General features: G+C 47.4%; 1 protein-coding gene across 1 annotated transcript in view; it reads left to right on the top strand.

Annotated features, from left to right (window-relative positions):
- Nucleotides 1-16,126, top strand: part of ZCWPW2 (zinc finger CW-type and PWWP domain containing 2) — a 134,655-nt gene that overhangs the window by 66,919 nt on the left and 51,610 nt on the right. The window lies entirely within an intron of this gene.

Genomic DNA, 16,126 nt, shown 5'->3' with positions numbered 1-16,126 from the left:
GCGCACCGAGCTTGAGCCCGGGACTTGGTGGTCGGGTGCCGTGGGACGGAGTGCGGCTTCCATCAGTAGTTGTTTCAAATGGAAGTTGCTTTCCTTCCTAGTCCTAGGCTTGAAAGCCTTGCAGATCTTGCAACGCTCAGACTGGTGCGCCTCCCCGAGACACCTCAAGCACAAGTTGTGAGGGTTACTGTTTGGCATAGGCTTCTTGCATAGACCTCAAGATTTAAATTCTTGGGCTTGAGGCATGCCCCGGAGCCCAAGGCAGGGTGAGAGGAATGATCCACTCACTGACTATACTACTACTAATAAGTAACACAAGAAAATAAAGAAATATTTCAAAAAAGAAAACTAAGAATGGATAAGGGAAGACTTGCAGGTGAACAAGCTAATGCAATTCGAATGCTGCCACAGACGGTAAGAAGGAACTGAAGGGGGGTTGGGTCAGCAGGATCATATATTGAGCACCATGAGAACACCATCCCAGGGGGCTCCCTGGCTGACCTGATGAGAACTGCTAAAGGAAAAGGTTTCCAAAGACCGGGCATGCAGCATGCGCACACCTAATTGGAATCGACGTGAAAAATTACTCGAAGAAGAATTATTGGTGCTTTGTAAAACTCTAGTGGAAAGAGACTGGAAGCTCGGTGCCATAATAACGTTGCCCCATTGAGAATAGATTTTGACATAACAAGCATTACGCCTGCCATAATTTGTGTTTTATACCCATATCTTTCCTGGCCCAATGGGACAAAGACTTGTAATAGAGATTGTCAATGCCCCTTTTAAGGATGGCAGAATGAAGAAAGCTCTGAAACAGGATTTTCCAGTCTTTCAGATTTTTCCTTATGAACATTTTGCAACTACATGCTGTTAACTTGGCAAGACAAACTGATAGTCCTCTCCTGTGAGAGAGCCCTGCAACTGGTTTTCTCTAGCTAGTTACTCAGTAGATTTTGACTGTCCCTGAAGAAGGAATACACCATTTTTGTTGCAGAAGTCTTAAAATTCTTGTTCCATTTTCAGACTCCTATCTCTGTGGGCTCGTCTACACATACATTTAGTTCAAAGCAAGTGGAGATGTAAATCTACCGTACACTAACCTGCTGCACATGTAGGTGTCCATGTGGACCCTGGTGCTGTGCTCTATAATCTAGTCCTCACCTAGACTAGATTAAGCAGGACTAGATTAAAGCACTAGGAAATCGTTAGTGTACAGCAGCAGGGTCCACACGTCCATCAATGATGGACTCACTAAGTGCCTCTGTCTGTTTGAAGCACATATAATATGCAAGAGCTGTGCATGTTGCTCCTTTTAAAAAAGGACCCAAATGTCCAGAGAGTATCACCTAAAGCTCTTACTCCTTGAGAGATCCATGAAGGCTTCTTCAGTCCCAAAGGTGAAAAGTCTGCTTGAAAAGACCCTACCATCTCTGAGTGCTCCAGGAAGCTGATAGACTGCGCAGGGTTCCAGAGTCCATTTGTCATTGAGGAAGTCCCAGTTGTCCACCATGAAGGAGAGCGAATCCCAGGTTTCTGTTGAATGCTCTACTGATCTCAAGGTCACTTGGTGTCACTCATGAGGTATAGGCGGTGCAAGCTCGTAGTTGGAACAGGAGACAGAATAGAACTGAAGTCGTGGTCAAGAGACAGCCAGAGGTTGGAGCCGGTGGGCTCAGAAATAGGTAGAGGCTAGGTCTGGAGTGGGAACAGCACAGTCTTGGAGCAAGGACCAGTAAAGGAAGCAGATCTGGCACAACTGCAGGTGTAGAACTCATTGAGCAGATGCTGTGTTGTTGTTGCTACAAGGCTTAAATGATGATCTGCTGGCTTTTCTTTCCAATCAGGGAGCATAGTCACTGAATGAAGATTTATGGGGCCCAGCTGGTCTCACTGTGTTGCCAGGCAACTGCAACCAGAATCAGCTGAGTTCCTGATACCAGGGCTTATGAATACCTACTCTCCAATTTCCTTGATAAAGAGAGTCCTCAAGAAGATTATGCAGGACATAGCCTAATAATGGCATCCCTAGCATGGCCCAGACAATTCTGGTATTCTGACCTCATGAAGCTGTCAACACAGCCCTCAACTATACTTCCAATACACACAGCTGTGATCACTCAGTTGAAGGGACTAGTCCTGCATCCAGACCAGACATGGATGCTGAGACTCATGGCCTGGATGCTGTTGTATCTTACTAATGAACAGACTGGTTTCAAGATAAACTCTTTATTATGAAACAGGAATTATGTACAGAAATGAGGTAACAAAACTCTACTGTTCTGTGTAGCTGAAGACTGCATCTGCCCTATCCTGGGCTCCTTTGTTTCTGCCCCAGCAGAGGGTATGTTCCAGGAAACCAAAGACTGCCTCTAGAGTGTACAGGAAGTGCGGCATCTCTACAGTTCCTGAAGGACTTCTCTATAGCACATCTTCCCCTTTTAAAAATTTCGCGACAGAACTAAAACATTAAACTATCAAACTATTACAAATACAGGAAGTGACAGCTCTTCTGGTTGTTTAAATATAACACTGGTATGATTCGATCAGTCTCTTAGGGCATTTCAGCAATCTCCCTGATCTGTATTGCAAAACTGTAGGCAAATCTTGTGTGTAACCAACTGTTTAGGTTTATGGTCAGTAACAGGATCAATTGTATGTTTTCAACTTGTATGTCTGCTCTCACTTCATTTGCCTCAGTCAAGTTGTCAAGTGTCTTGAGCAGATGTTTACAATTCTTTTGTAAGATTTTTGTTTTCATCTGCGATCACTGATTATGATGATCAGTGCAGCATTGACTGGTCAGTGCCCGTGTTAAGTTCTCAGTGAGTCTTTGTATTTAAATTGTGGAAGAGGTCTTGCTCCTTTATTGTAATATTTTGTCTGATTGTACTTTCCCAGTCTTTTCTTCACTATCAGAGACTCCTTATTCATCCTGTTTTTGTCCCATATCTAGTCATTGAGTATTTATATGTCTGTAGAGGAGTTCAGAAAGTGACTTCCCACATTGCAGCAGTGTAGCTCTATATTTGAGTAGTGTGCTAAATATGGATTTTCTCTTCCATCCATTGCCTTTTTGAGCATGTTCTTTCCTATACATACTCCACGTTCAGCTAATCCATTGGCTTGGGGATGCGCTTTAGATGTTACACGTTTTAGCAATGTCCAAGAATTCCCAATTCTTAAAATGTCCACTGTCAGTTATGTAAGCAGTGTCAGGATGAGCTCCACCCTGACATCTGGTGGTGAGGTGTGGCAAGTTGTGGAAAAGAACTTCAGGGGCTGATCTCATTTGCATAGGCACACCCACCACGCCTAGAATGAGACCATAGCTGCCCAAATGGTCACTTTGGCTGCTGTGGGATCCCCAGTGTCTCTGTTATTGGGGCAGGAAGAATAAATTGTTATTACCCTGATTATGGGAACTGTGCTTGGAACTGTACGTGGTCTTTTGTTATGATGGAGGGATTCACCATCAACTAAGTAGCACTCGCTAGGCAAGGGTCATGGGTTCCAAAACTGTGTGAATGGAGAGAGGCTGGGGACAAGTATTAATACTTGGTGGCATGGGCCCCTTGGTGAGGGCCTTACATGCTGATTGCACTTCCTCCTCTCTCCACTGTGGAATATCAGAGCTAATTTTGATTTCATTAGAAGTCTAGTTATAGGCTGCTGAGCTCACTTTGGGCTGACAGTGCACCAGCACTGGGGCTCCCCTACTATAAGCTGAATTCACCTACGAGCTGAAATCACTGAGTGTTGTGTTAAGTAGTGGGGGAGCCTGAAGATATATTGTGGAGCAGGTTGCGGGACAGCTGGTGAAGCAGTTCGACGCAGAGCAGTGTGTGGATGGCAGGAGCTGCTTGTGGGCCGTGGAGCTGAGCGAAGGAGTTCGTGGGGCGGCTGGTGGAGCGGAGCGCAGCTGAGCGAAGGAGTTTTGTGGGGCGGCTGGCGGAGCGGAGCGCCGCTATGGAGCTATGGGGCGGTCAGCTTCAGATCACGTAAGGTGCCTCTTACCCCCGTCCCATTTCCACCCAGGTTGGGAGGTAAAGCTCCGCCGATAAACTTTCGAACTCTGGGGCTGCCCTGACCAGGGACAGAGACTTTTGGGGCATTGGACTTTTGGGACTTTGGGTGATTTGGGGTTGCTGGACTCAAGAACCAAAGGGAAAAGGGCATGCCCCAATTTGCCTGGGGTGGGGTTGTTTTTGCTCATGGGTTGTGTTATGAATCCTGTTGGTGGTGTTTCCCCAACATAATGCCACATTGTTTCTCTCTGTTATAAAAAGACTTTTGCTACACTCAGACTATGTGCTTGCGAGAGGGGAAGTATTGCCTCTTGGAGGCGCCCAGCGGGGGTGGTATATATTTGTCCCAGGTCACTGGGTGGGGGCTCGAGCCGGTTTGCATTGTGTTATTGGAATGGAACCCCTAGATATCGAACCCGGCCCTTGTTGCTGCCAACTCTGACGGGCAGAAGGGTTACAGTTATTACTATTTTTTGAATTCCATGACATACAAATACAGATTTAATGTGCCTGACAACTGTTGATGCTGTGGTAACTTCAAGTGTGATGACTACTTGGAAACTGGTATAATAGGTACCATTACATCCAGGTGATTGTGTCCTTCTTCTTCGAGAGCTGTCCCTATGGGTGCTCCACTCTAGGTGACGGTGTGTCCCGGCGCCGTTGATCGGAGATCTTCAGTAGCAGTGCCTGGTCGGGACGCACGCACTCAGCTGGTGTCTCACGGTCTTGTTAGAATCTGCCTGAATGCGCACGTCTCACACCCCCGCAGTTCCTTCTCAACCGTCCTCAGCTGAAGATGGGACTCGGGGCAGTGCTGATTCTCTTCCCTGGTCTCTCTAGGAAACAGATGCAAAGAGCATAGGAATAGTTGTTAGTAACATCCCAGTTGTTTCCCTTCTTTTAGAATAGTTACATAGTTTAGTTACTTAGTTTAAAAAAAAAAACTTTTTCACCTCAGGCTTGTCTCCTGCTGAGACACTCTCTCCTGCCATTTCTAATTCATAATGCCAGGGACTTCAGGATTTAAGTAGTGTGTTTCCTGTCAGGACTCCATGCCAAGGTCTGATGGGCACTCATGCTGTGTGAAGTGCCTCGGCGAAACACACGTCCCCACAAAGTGCCTCCACTGTACGAGCCTCAAGACCAAGGCTCGTCACAACAGGGACCTGTGGCTTAAAATGCTATTAATGGAAAAATCTCTACAGCCAGCTTCAGAGATGGGGAAAGTGAAATCCTCTCCCTCACGCTCCCTGGCCAGATCTGAACCAATTGGGAGCATGGCTTCACCCTCTCAGGAGCAGAGGCAAGAAGCGCAACAGTCTCAGAGGAGAGACTTTAACAAGGGTAAAGGGTCTCCCACAAGATCCTTACTCTCTGTATTGACAACACAGAAGGCAGATGCCTCAGGCTATCACAATGCTTCAGCTGCGGCTCCTGTGGAGCGCAGAGGCAGGGACCCGATCTCCCATACTGGGAAGGTCTCCTCGGCACCAGTCCACTCAGCACCAAAACAAATGTGGTGCTGGCAGCGCTCTCTGCCCCAGTGCCGAAAAGAAGGCTGGCACTGAGCCTGCCTGCTGTTCCAGTACCGGCTGCGGACCCCCTGCAGGGCACCTCCAAGCGACCCATGGCACTGGAAAAACTCAGACTCGGTAATGTGCCTGAGCACAGATCATGCTCAGAGCAGTCCAAGGAGCAGGAGCAACAGTTTCTCAGTCAATGTGACTTTCTCAGTGGCACCTGAGCCTAACTCTCCGCTCCCGGATACACAGGGCTCACTTTTTGAACAGCCACTCTCCCTATCTGACCTGGCTATCTTTACTGACAGCGAACCTGATATGCAGCAGCAGGCAGAGTTCTCCTCACCTACCTCTCCTCCTCCACCAGAACCTTTTCCACCTCAGGTCATGGCTCACAACCACCAGCCTCAGTTTCCCTACTTCACCCCCCCATGGGCAGTGCCTGGGTTCTCCTATCCTATGCCTTGGCCTCATGGTACCCTTGGCCACCTCCTACTGCCACTCACCCTCAAGCCCCTTCCACCAAACCTCTACCTCCTTCTGCACCTCGATCTCCAGCTGTCTACTTCTAGAGCGCCTGAATGCCGCCCCCGAGAACGTGAGCTACAGACCATATCCTGACTCACCGACCCCTAACTCTCCATCAGCTCCAGACAGAGCTCTCTTCCCTCCGCCTCCACAGAACATGGACGACTGTAAACAATTTCGAGAACTTTTCAAGAGGGTGGCGCTCAGCCAAGACATCCCCTTAGAAGAGGTTCAGGAGACACAACACAGACTCCTCAAAATCCTCCAACCCTCTGCGCCCTCAAGGATCACGCTCCCCATTAATGATGCACTCCTGGAACCAGCTGACACTCTCTGGCAGACTCCAGCCTCTCTCTTACCAACTTCCAAAAAGCCTGAATGTAAATACTATGTTCTCGCTAAGGATGCTGACTTTTTATTTTCTCATCCACAACCGAACTCTTGTTATGGATGCAGTTGCACAAAGGACGAAACAGCCACACTATCGACCCACCCCGCAAGACAAGGACCTTAAACGCCTTGACGTCTTGGGTCACAAGGTTTATACGTCTTCCGCTCTACAATTCAGAATTGCAAACTATTCTGCCCTCCTTGCAGGCTATGACTTCGATAATTACAATAAAACTTTTTGAATTTGCCTCCTATATTTCAGAGGATAGGAGAGCAGATTTCAAGTCAGTCCTTGTTGAGGGCCAATTGATTTCAAGAACGGCCCTACAAGCATCTCTAGACAAAGCGGACACAGCAGCCCGTACTACTGCAACTGCTGTGGTTATGCGCAGATCTTCATGACTTTCTGCATCCGGCATCCCTAAAGACCTGCAGACCAAAGTAGAGGACCTCCCCTTTGATAAAGATAAGCTCTTTTCCACAAAAACCAATGAAGTCCTTCGCACCATGCAAGATTCTAGAGCGATGCTGCGCTCCCGGGACATTCATCCATCCCTTCCCAGGAGACAACAATACCAACCTTATCAAACACCACGCATACAACCGTATTACCGGCTTCAACCCAGACCATATGATATAACCAGGAATCTCGCTGGACCTCCTAAGCTCAGACAAAAATCAAGCAGAAACAATCACCTCCCACCCATCAGGAAATAAACAACAATTCTGAAGCGTTGGTCGAGGGTCTGCACGACCACCCCTTGATTCCACCACCTACTTGCTCATTTGGCCACCAGGGTTTCCAACATGCCTGGCAGCAGATTACGCAGGACCGTTGGGTCCTCGAAATCATTCGGTCCGGTTACTCCATCCCTTTTATATTCTACTCTCCTACCCTTCCCCATCCCTGTTCGGGGACCCTTCTCACGAGCTCTTACTTTGCACAAAAGTGGCTCACCTTCTACAACTGGGTGCATTGGAACCAGTGCCAACATAACATCGAGGGAAAGGATTCTACTCTCATTGCTTTCTGACCCAGAAAAAGACCGGGGGATGGAGGCCTATACTAGACCTACACCGACTGAACAAATTCGTGAGGATACAAAGATTCAGGATGATCACACTGGGCACAATAATACCTGCACTGGATCAAGGGGACTAGTTCACAGCTCTCGACCTACAGGACGCTTATTTTCATATATCAATTAATCCAGCCCACAGACGTTTCCTACAATTCACAATCAGACACAACCATTTTCAATACAGAGTTCTTCCTTTCGGACTCTCCACAGTGCCGAGAGCACTTTCCAAGACTCTAGCCGTAGTCGTGGCTCACCTCCACAGACATGGGATCACTCTTTTCCCTTACCTAGACAATTGCCTCATCAAGGGCAACTCCTATGGCAAGATGCTACAAGCTACCCATTTCACCATCTCCCTCTTCCACAGCCTAGGCCTCCAAATAAATGTCCAAAAATCCACCCTGACACCTACACAGGAGATTGAGTTCATTCGAGCTCAACTGGACTCAATCTGAACCAGAGCCTCACTCCCACATCATAGATTCCTAGCTATCACACAGCTCATACGCATGCTCTCTGTTCATCCCAGGATACAGGCAAGAATTTGCCTACAGCTCCTTGGTCACATGGCAGCCACCACCTTCATGATCAAGTACGCCAGGCTACACATGAGATGTCTTCAGGGCTGGCTCAACTCCAACTTCAAACCCAACAGACATGCCTTAGGTTTTGCTGCTAACTATTCCAGCCAATGTTCTAGCTTCCCTACAATGGTGGACAAGACCAGAAAACCTCTGCACGTGCATACCCTTCCAGCAATGATCCCCAATGCTCATGCTCACCACGGACGCTTCCCTAATCGGTTGGGGAGCGCATCTAGGGGGACACAGGGCACAAGGCCACTGGTCCGCATCAGAGACACGCCTACACATAAATCTTTTAGAGCTCAGACCAGTGAGATGAGCTTGCCTTCACTTTCTTCCCGTCATAAAGAACAAAACTATTCGGGTCCTAACAGACAACTTAGCATGTATGTTCTACATCAACAGATGGGGGAGCCTGATCACATTCTCTATGCATGGAAGCCATCCGGCTATGGAGTTGGTGCATACAACATCACATAGAAATCATCACTTCCTACCTACTAGGCTGCCACAACACTATTGCCGATGCACTCAGCACTCTCGACAGAACATAAATGGGAACTGCACCCCGTAATACTTCAACAGCTCTTCTCCCTCTGGGGCACCCCATCAATAGACCTCTTTGCCACAACCCAGAATTGCAAATGTCATCTATTTTGTTCCAGAGCGGGACTTGGGACTGCATCCCTAGGAGATGCGTTCCTCATCTCGTGGAACAACTCTCTCCAGTACGCCTTCCCACCAATCCCTCTGCTACACAGGGTTCTTTGCAAGATCAGAGACGAGAAGGCCTATTATTGCCCCAGCTTGGCCGAGACAGACGTGGTATCAATACCTTCTTCGCATATCCTCCTATCATCCAGGGACTCTCCCCAGCAGATCAGATCTGCTTTCCCAGGACAATGGATGGGTTCTTCACCCTCAGCTCCAGAAGCTCCACCTGACAGCGTGGTTCCTTCATGGTTCCAAACCCACAAACTAGTTTGTTCCGAGCAAGTTCGATACATCCTTCTTCACAGTAGAAAAGACTCCACTCATAAAGCTTACCTGCAGAAGTGGAAACGTTTCTCCCTCTGGTGCTCACATAACACCTCATATGGTAACCCTCCCTAACATCCTAGACTACCTTCTAAAATTGAAACAGGATGGACTCTCACTCAGCTCCATCAAAGTACACCTGGCGGCACTTACAACCTTCCATGACTTGTTAGAAGGCTACTCACTCTTTACTCACCCCACCATAAAATGACTTCTCACGGCCCTACAAAATCTCTACCCAGAAATTTATCCAACGGCAGCTACATGGAATCTTAAGCTCGTTCTTCATGATCTCATGAAACCTCCATTTGAGCCCTTGGCTACCTCCTCTCTTCTTCATATGTCCATGAAGGTAGCTTTCTTAGCTGCAATAATGTCAGCAAGGAGAGTAGGAGAAATAAGCCCCCTGATGGCCTATCCTCCCTACACAATCTTCTCCAAAGACAAAGAGACCCTGAGACCACATCCTAAAATTCTTCCACCTTAACCAATTCCTATACTTACCTACTTTCTATCCAAAACCTCACAAGGCTCTGCATGAGGCAACTGTGCATACTCTCTATGTCAGGCAAGCAATTGCCTTTTATTTAGACAGGACTAAACCATTTTGTAAGTCCCCGTGACTCTCTGTCTCCATTACCGAAAGATCAAAAGGTACGGCTATCTCTAGGCAACGCCTGTCCAAGTGGATCTCTGACTGTATCAGATCCTGTTACCACATCCAAAATATTCAACTGCCCAAAGGTATTAGAACTCATTCCACTTGAGTCACGTTGACGTCCGTTGCCTTCTTACATAACGTACCCATTCCTGACATCTGTAAAGTGGCTATATGGTAATCTGAACACACATTTGCCAAACACTATGCTATCACACAGGATACCACGGCAGACACCATAGTGGGTCATACAGTACTCCCTACAGCAGTGGTTCTCAAAGCCAGTCTGCCACTTGTTCAGGGAAAGCCCCTGGCAGGCCGGGCCGGTTTGTTTACCTGTCGTGTCCTCGAGTTTGGCCGATCGCGGCTCCCACTGGCTGTGGTTCACCGTTCCAGGCCAATGGGGGCTCTGGGAAGGGCGGCCAGCACATCCCTCAGCCCACCCCGCTTCCCGCAGTCCCCATTGGCCTGGAGCAGCGAACCACGGCCAGTGGGAGCCACAATCGTTCGAACCTGCGGATGTGGCAGGTAAACAAACCGCCCCGCCCCGTCAGGGGCTTTCCCTGAACAAGCGGCGGACTGGCTTTGAGAACCATTGCTCTACAGTACTCAGTACCATATCTCCAAAGTCCCACAAACCATAGTGTGTACTGCTCCACGTTCACCTAGAGTGGAGCACCCACAGGGACAGCACTCGAAGAAGAAGAGAAAGTTACTCACCTTGCAGTAACTGAAGTTCTTTGAGATGTGTGTCCCTGTGGGTGCTCCACTCCCTGCCCTCCTCCCCTCTACTTTGGAGTACTAGCATGATTTCTGCACGGTAGAGAAGGAACTGAGGTGGGCGTGGGACACGCGTGCTCAAGCAGATTCTAACAAGACCGCGAGACACCAGCTGAGTGCGTGCATCCCGACCAGGTACTGCTACCAAAGATCTCCGATCAACGGCACTGAGATGCACCGTAGAATCATAGAATATCAGGGATGGAAGGGACCTCAGGAGGTCATCTAGTCCAACCCCCTGCTCAAAGCAGGACCAATCCCCCACTAAATCATCCCAACCAGGGCTTTGTCAAGCCTGATCTTAAAAACCTCAAAGGAAGGAGATTCCATCACCTCCCTGGGTAACGCATTGCAGTGCTTCACCACCCTCCTAGTGAAAAAGTTTTTCCTAATATCCAACCTAAACCTCCCGCACTGCAACTTGAGACCATTGCTCCTCCTTCTGTCATCTGCTACCACTGAGAACAGTCTAGATCCATCCTCTTTGGAACCCCCTTTCAGGTAGTTGAAAGCACCTATCAAATCCCCCCTCATTCTTCTCTTCCACAGACTAAACAATCCCAGTTTCTTCAGCCTCTCCTCATAAGTCATGTGCTCCAGTCCCCTAATCATTTTTGTTGCCCTCCACTGGATGCTTTCCAATTTTTTCACATCCTTCTTGTAGTGTAGGGCCCAAAACTGGACACAGTAGTCCAGATGAGGCCTCATCATTGTCAAATAGAGGGGAATGATCCCATCCCTCAATCTGCTGGCAATGCCCCTACTTATACATCCCAAAATGCCATTGGCCTTTTTGGCAACAAGGGCACACTGTTGACTCTCATCCAGCTTCTCGTCCACTGTAACCCTAGGTCCTTTTCTGCACCATCACCTAGAGTGGAGCACCCACAGGGACACACATCTCAAAGAACTTCAGTTACTGCAAGGTGAGTAACTTTCTCTTCCCAAGCTGAACATGTCAGTTCCAACTTTGTCCCAAGGAATTGTGAATTGTTTGTGTGAGATCATTGATTCTTTCTGCTGGGAATCGCTGTACTTCTGACATGATCCACACGTGCTCACCATTTCTTCAATATTACTATTCATCTGTGGCCAGAATACAACTTCTCTAGCTCTTCTTTTTGATTTAGTCATTCCCAGGTGCCCTTCATGTATTCATTCCAATATTTTCCTTCTCATCACTGTGGGAACCATAATCTGTGTTCCTTCCAAGAACATGCCTGAGATCGCTCAAAGCTCATTTTTATAATGGGAACACACAGGTGGGATTTTTTCCCTCCATTTCATCTTTAGCTGTTTCTGTAAGTTCATCCCACATGCCTGGAGATACAGCACATGGCACTTTTTATCATGTTCACATGTATGTTTCCTGCTTGTTCCAGATCATTAGGCTGTATTTTGTAAGGTAGAGCATGTGCTCTTGACAGTATGCCTGCCGTTACTAAGGGGTATCCATGTTGGAACTCCAGAATCTTATCATATTTCTGTATTTTCAGAAGTAGTCATTGTATCCTTGATGGTGCTTCTCCAAGTCCATTTTTGTGTATTGCAATGAGTGGTTGTGATCAGCTTCTGCTTTGAAGCTACCACCAGAGAGAGGGTCACGGAATCTTGTACATCCATGCACCAGACCTAGAATATCTTTTTCAAATTGTGCATAAATCTTCTCTGTAGCTGTCATAGCCCTAGATGCATTTGAGACTGGCAACCAATCCATTCCATGGCACTGTAATGGTACTGCTCCCAGCCCTCCTTTCAAAGCATTTGTGGAGAGAGTGATGTCTTTTAATGGGTCAAAAAATTGCACACTGGAGCTAATAGAATGTGCTTTAAATCATTGAATTCTCTTCCATGATCTGGCATCCATGCCCATTCGGTGACCTTGTGGAAGAGATGTCTTAGGTGAGTTGTGCAAACTCACTATTTAAGTATGAACTTGCTGACATAATTCAACATTCCTAGCAGCTTTTGAATTCCCTTTTTATTTTCAGGTATCTGCATGATCAGTCTTGCTTGACTCTTAATTCATCAGACAAGAATCCCTTGGAATCAGTGTCTCTCCCAAGTATGTTATTTCCTTTGTTTGAAATCGACATTTGGACGTACTCAGTTTAAGGTTATTAGCGCTTGCAATTTCCAGGACTCTTCTCAGTATTCAGTGGCCATGCTTCCTCAAAGTTTTATGTCATCAGTGTACACTTTAACACCTGTTTGACCCTCTTGCGTCTGATTTACTGTATGGTAAAATAGTTCTGGAACGTAACATATTCCAAAAGTAGTCTTAGGAAGCAGTATCTGCCAAGTGGTGTGTTGAAAGTATAGATTTTGGTGTTCTTCGTGTCCAAGGAGATCTGCCAAAATCCAGCTGATGCATCTAGTTTGCTGAAGAATTTTTCTTCTGTTGTCTCAGACAACAGTTTACTTCTTAGGGTCAAGTGAAAGAGTTCTCTTTTTATGTTTTTGTTCAGCTTCTTACTGTCCATACACAGTTATAGTCCCACTCCTTTTTTCTCTTCAGTTACAAAGGGAACCCAACTGTTGGTTCTTCTGTTATCCAGATGATATCATTTGTTGTGATGTTTTGTATTCCTTCTTATAGCCTCTTTCTTAAGGCTTGTTGAACTTTTCATGTAGCATGTACCACATATTTTGCATCTTCTCTAAACTGTATCTTGTGTGTTAGTTGGAAGCATCCATTTCCTGTGAATACATCTTCGTATGATGCTATTAATACTTGCATATCTGGTTCTATATTGTCTGTCTGTCTATGGTATACATCCTCTTAACTTAAAGACCAAGCACCTTATGAGTGTGGACCCAAGTCTGATTGCTTGCCTCTGTTTACTACCCCAAACTCTGTTTTCTTCTTAGAGTGCTTGCCTTAGCAGTATCTATAGGGTTGGCTATGGTGCCTCCTGGAGTGCTGCGCTCATGTGCTGGTATATTAGGCGCCACCGGCCCTACACCCTCTCAGTTCTTTCTTACCGCCTGTGAGGGTTGGTTGGAGCACCTCGTCTTGCATTGCAAGAGCGTTAGTGGTTCTTTACAACCCATTATCTATCTTCTTTGTATATGGTTCGTAGGTATTTAGTTAGCCATTAAGTGAAGTGTTAGATTAGTTTGGTAGTTAGAGTCCCAGCTTGGACTTCACCCTGGAGCAGGGTATGCCCCATTCCCCCGGCTTTAAACCATGCTTGTCATCCACCAGGATGATACCTATTAGTAACCACCATGACAGCTGCTTGAAGTGCTTGGGGGAGTCCCATATAAGGGACAAGTGCAAGATTTGTAAGAACTTTCATCCTAGAACCCAGAAGGAGCAGGGTATTCACCTGAGGGCCCTCCTCATGGAAGCTGCACTTTGTCCTGTGTCGGAGCCCTCCCACTTGGCCTCCACTCCTAGCACCTCAGCAAAGGTGTGGAATGCACTACCAGCATCTGGCTCCGCCCAGCACCGTTCCACCTCACTGGTGCCTAAGAAGCGACAAAAGAAGAATGGCTCCCCGGTACCAGAGAGGAAGGGGTCTTTGGGCAAAGGACCTATGTCAGGCCATGTGCCCACACCAGAGGTTCATGGAGGTACAACTGCAGTCGGACCCCCTAGCCCAGCCAGGGATCCGACTCCAAAACCTGGGTGCAGCAGGTGGACCCCAGCTTCTCCTAGGGCTTTCGTTGCCCAAAGCAGCTCTGGCAGCTAAAGAGCAAGTAGGCCAGCTGGCATTGCCGATGCCGCACCAGGTGTCAGACTCAGCTAAGACTCCAACATCCACAGGCAAGCTGGTCATGGGACCACCCCATAGGGCGGTGGATTATTCTTGATCCCTGGATGGCAGACATAGATTCCCATTGTCATGGCCTAGGACCCTGGCACTGCAACCTCGGTCTCCGGTCAGAAGACTCTGGTCATGTTCTCTCCCTACGAGGCGTGGAACACTGGAGTCGAGACACCAGTCCCCCTACCCTCGGTACCAGGAAGCTTCCTGCCAGAGATCACCACAGTACAGGTTACCATCGCCTAGACGGTCTCCTAGGCGTTGGTCCCCATTGGGGCAGGATCGCTCCTAGACCCAGCACCAGTCTCCACCTCCCTAGTACTGCTCGTCAGGCAAGCGCTGATCCTTGCTGGTCACCGACAAGGGTTAGTCGGCAGACTCAGGCTGCCACGGTGCTGCCCTTGTCACCAGAGGGACAATGGTCCAAGTTGGAGCAGGAGTTCAGCCCCTTGCCAAGGAAGGGTGAATCACCGCTAACCCACGAAACTGACACGGCATCTGCAGCAGCGGCGGAGGAGTGGCAGCAGGGACTGTGGCCCTCTCGATGGCCATACTGGAATCTGTAGGGCATACCCATGATGCTGGTCCCATGTTCCCACCATTCCTCCCTGGCCGCCTTAGGCAAACTGCCCCCTGCACTAAATCCAATGCAGGGGCAGCACAGCAGGCTCCAACACCTAAGGAGTCATCCCCAGAGAGGGAAGGGAAACCCACCCTTCCCCCATGGGGCAATCGTCGTCATTTTCATAGTCTCCGGACAAAGTGGTGGCTTGCCCCTCCCAAACGGGCAGTGCCTCCCACAACTTCAAGGAGCACCAGACCCTCCTTAAAAGGGTGACTACCAATTTGAACTTGGTGATTGAGGAGTTGGTGGAAGACTTTAATGTTATATTCTCAACCTCTTTAATGTTATATTCTCCGCATGTCATGTCTCAGGAAGCAACTTTTCCTCAAAAAGCCTTAGGACCACCTTATAGTGTGGCCATATGAATTGCAAAATACAAACAAGCATACACCATTTTTGAGACCCTTCTACTTCCAGCAGCAACAGACGTGTAGAATTATGATTGGGGAACAAGCAGCCATGGCACTGAACACCATTACTATGTCAAATAATACCCTTTATTGACACATAGATGGCCTTGCAGAAAACTTTCTGAACCAGATGATAGAACATGTTCTAAGAAGAGTCAGTATTTTGCACTGCACCTTGATGAATCCACAGCCAGCCAGCTTCTGGGTTATGTGATGTTTGTCAAAGCAGGTATAGTAGTTGAAGAACTTCTATTTAACAGGACCATTCTTAAACTTTGTGTGAACATGCCAAAATATGTATTTTTCAGATTATAGTTTTAAAAACCAGGATTAGAGAGAATTGTGTAATTAAACTGTATGTAGTTGAATAAAGTTGCAAAACCATCAGAACTCTAGTGTCTTGAACTCTTGAATCTAGTGTCTCATGCTGGTTAAAAAAAAACGAAAAAAACGGTACTTGGTTGTAGGGAGCTGCTTAGTTTTAAAATATCTGTAGGAGTGCCACAGTGCCAAAAAGCTTGAGAACCACAGCTCTATAGCACAGATGCTGTTTGGCTAATATCTAATAACTGATTCTATTCATTAGCAGTGCAAAATAAATGGAAGAGGTTCTCTGTCTGGGCACTGATTGCCATCCTGGACTACCTACTCACCTTAAACTGTTCAAGACTCCTCAACAGCTTTTTAAAAATGCACCTGATGTTTATCTC

Source organism: Lepidochelys kempii, chromosome 2 (genome assembly GCF_965140265.1).
Source record: "Lepidochelys kempii isolate rLepKem1 chromosome 2, rLepKem1.hap2, whole genome shotgun sequence".
Lineage (NCBI taxonomy): Eukaryota > Metazoa > Chordata > Testudines > Cheloniidae > Lepidochelys > Lepidochelys kempii.
Note: the sequence above shows the minus strand (reverse complement) of the source record. Positions and strands in the feature narration are given on the sequence as shown.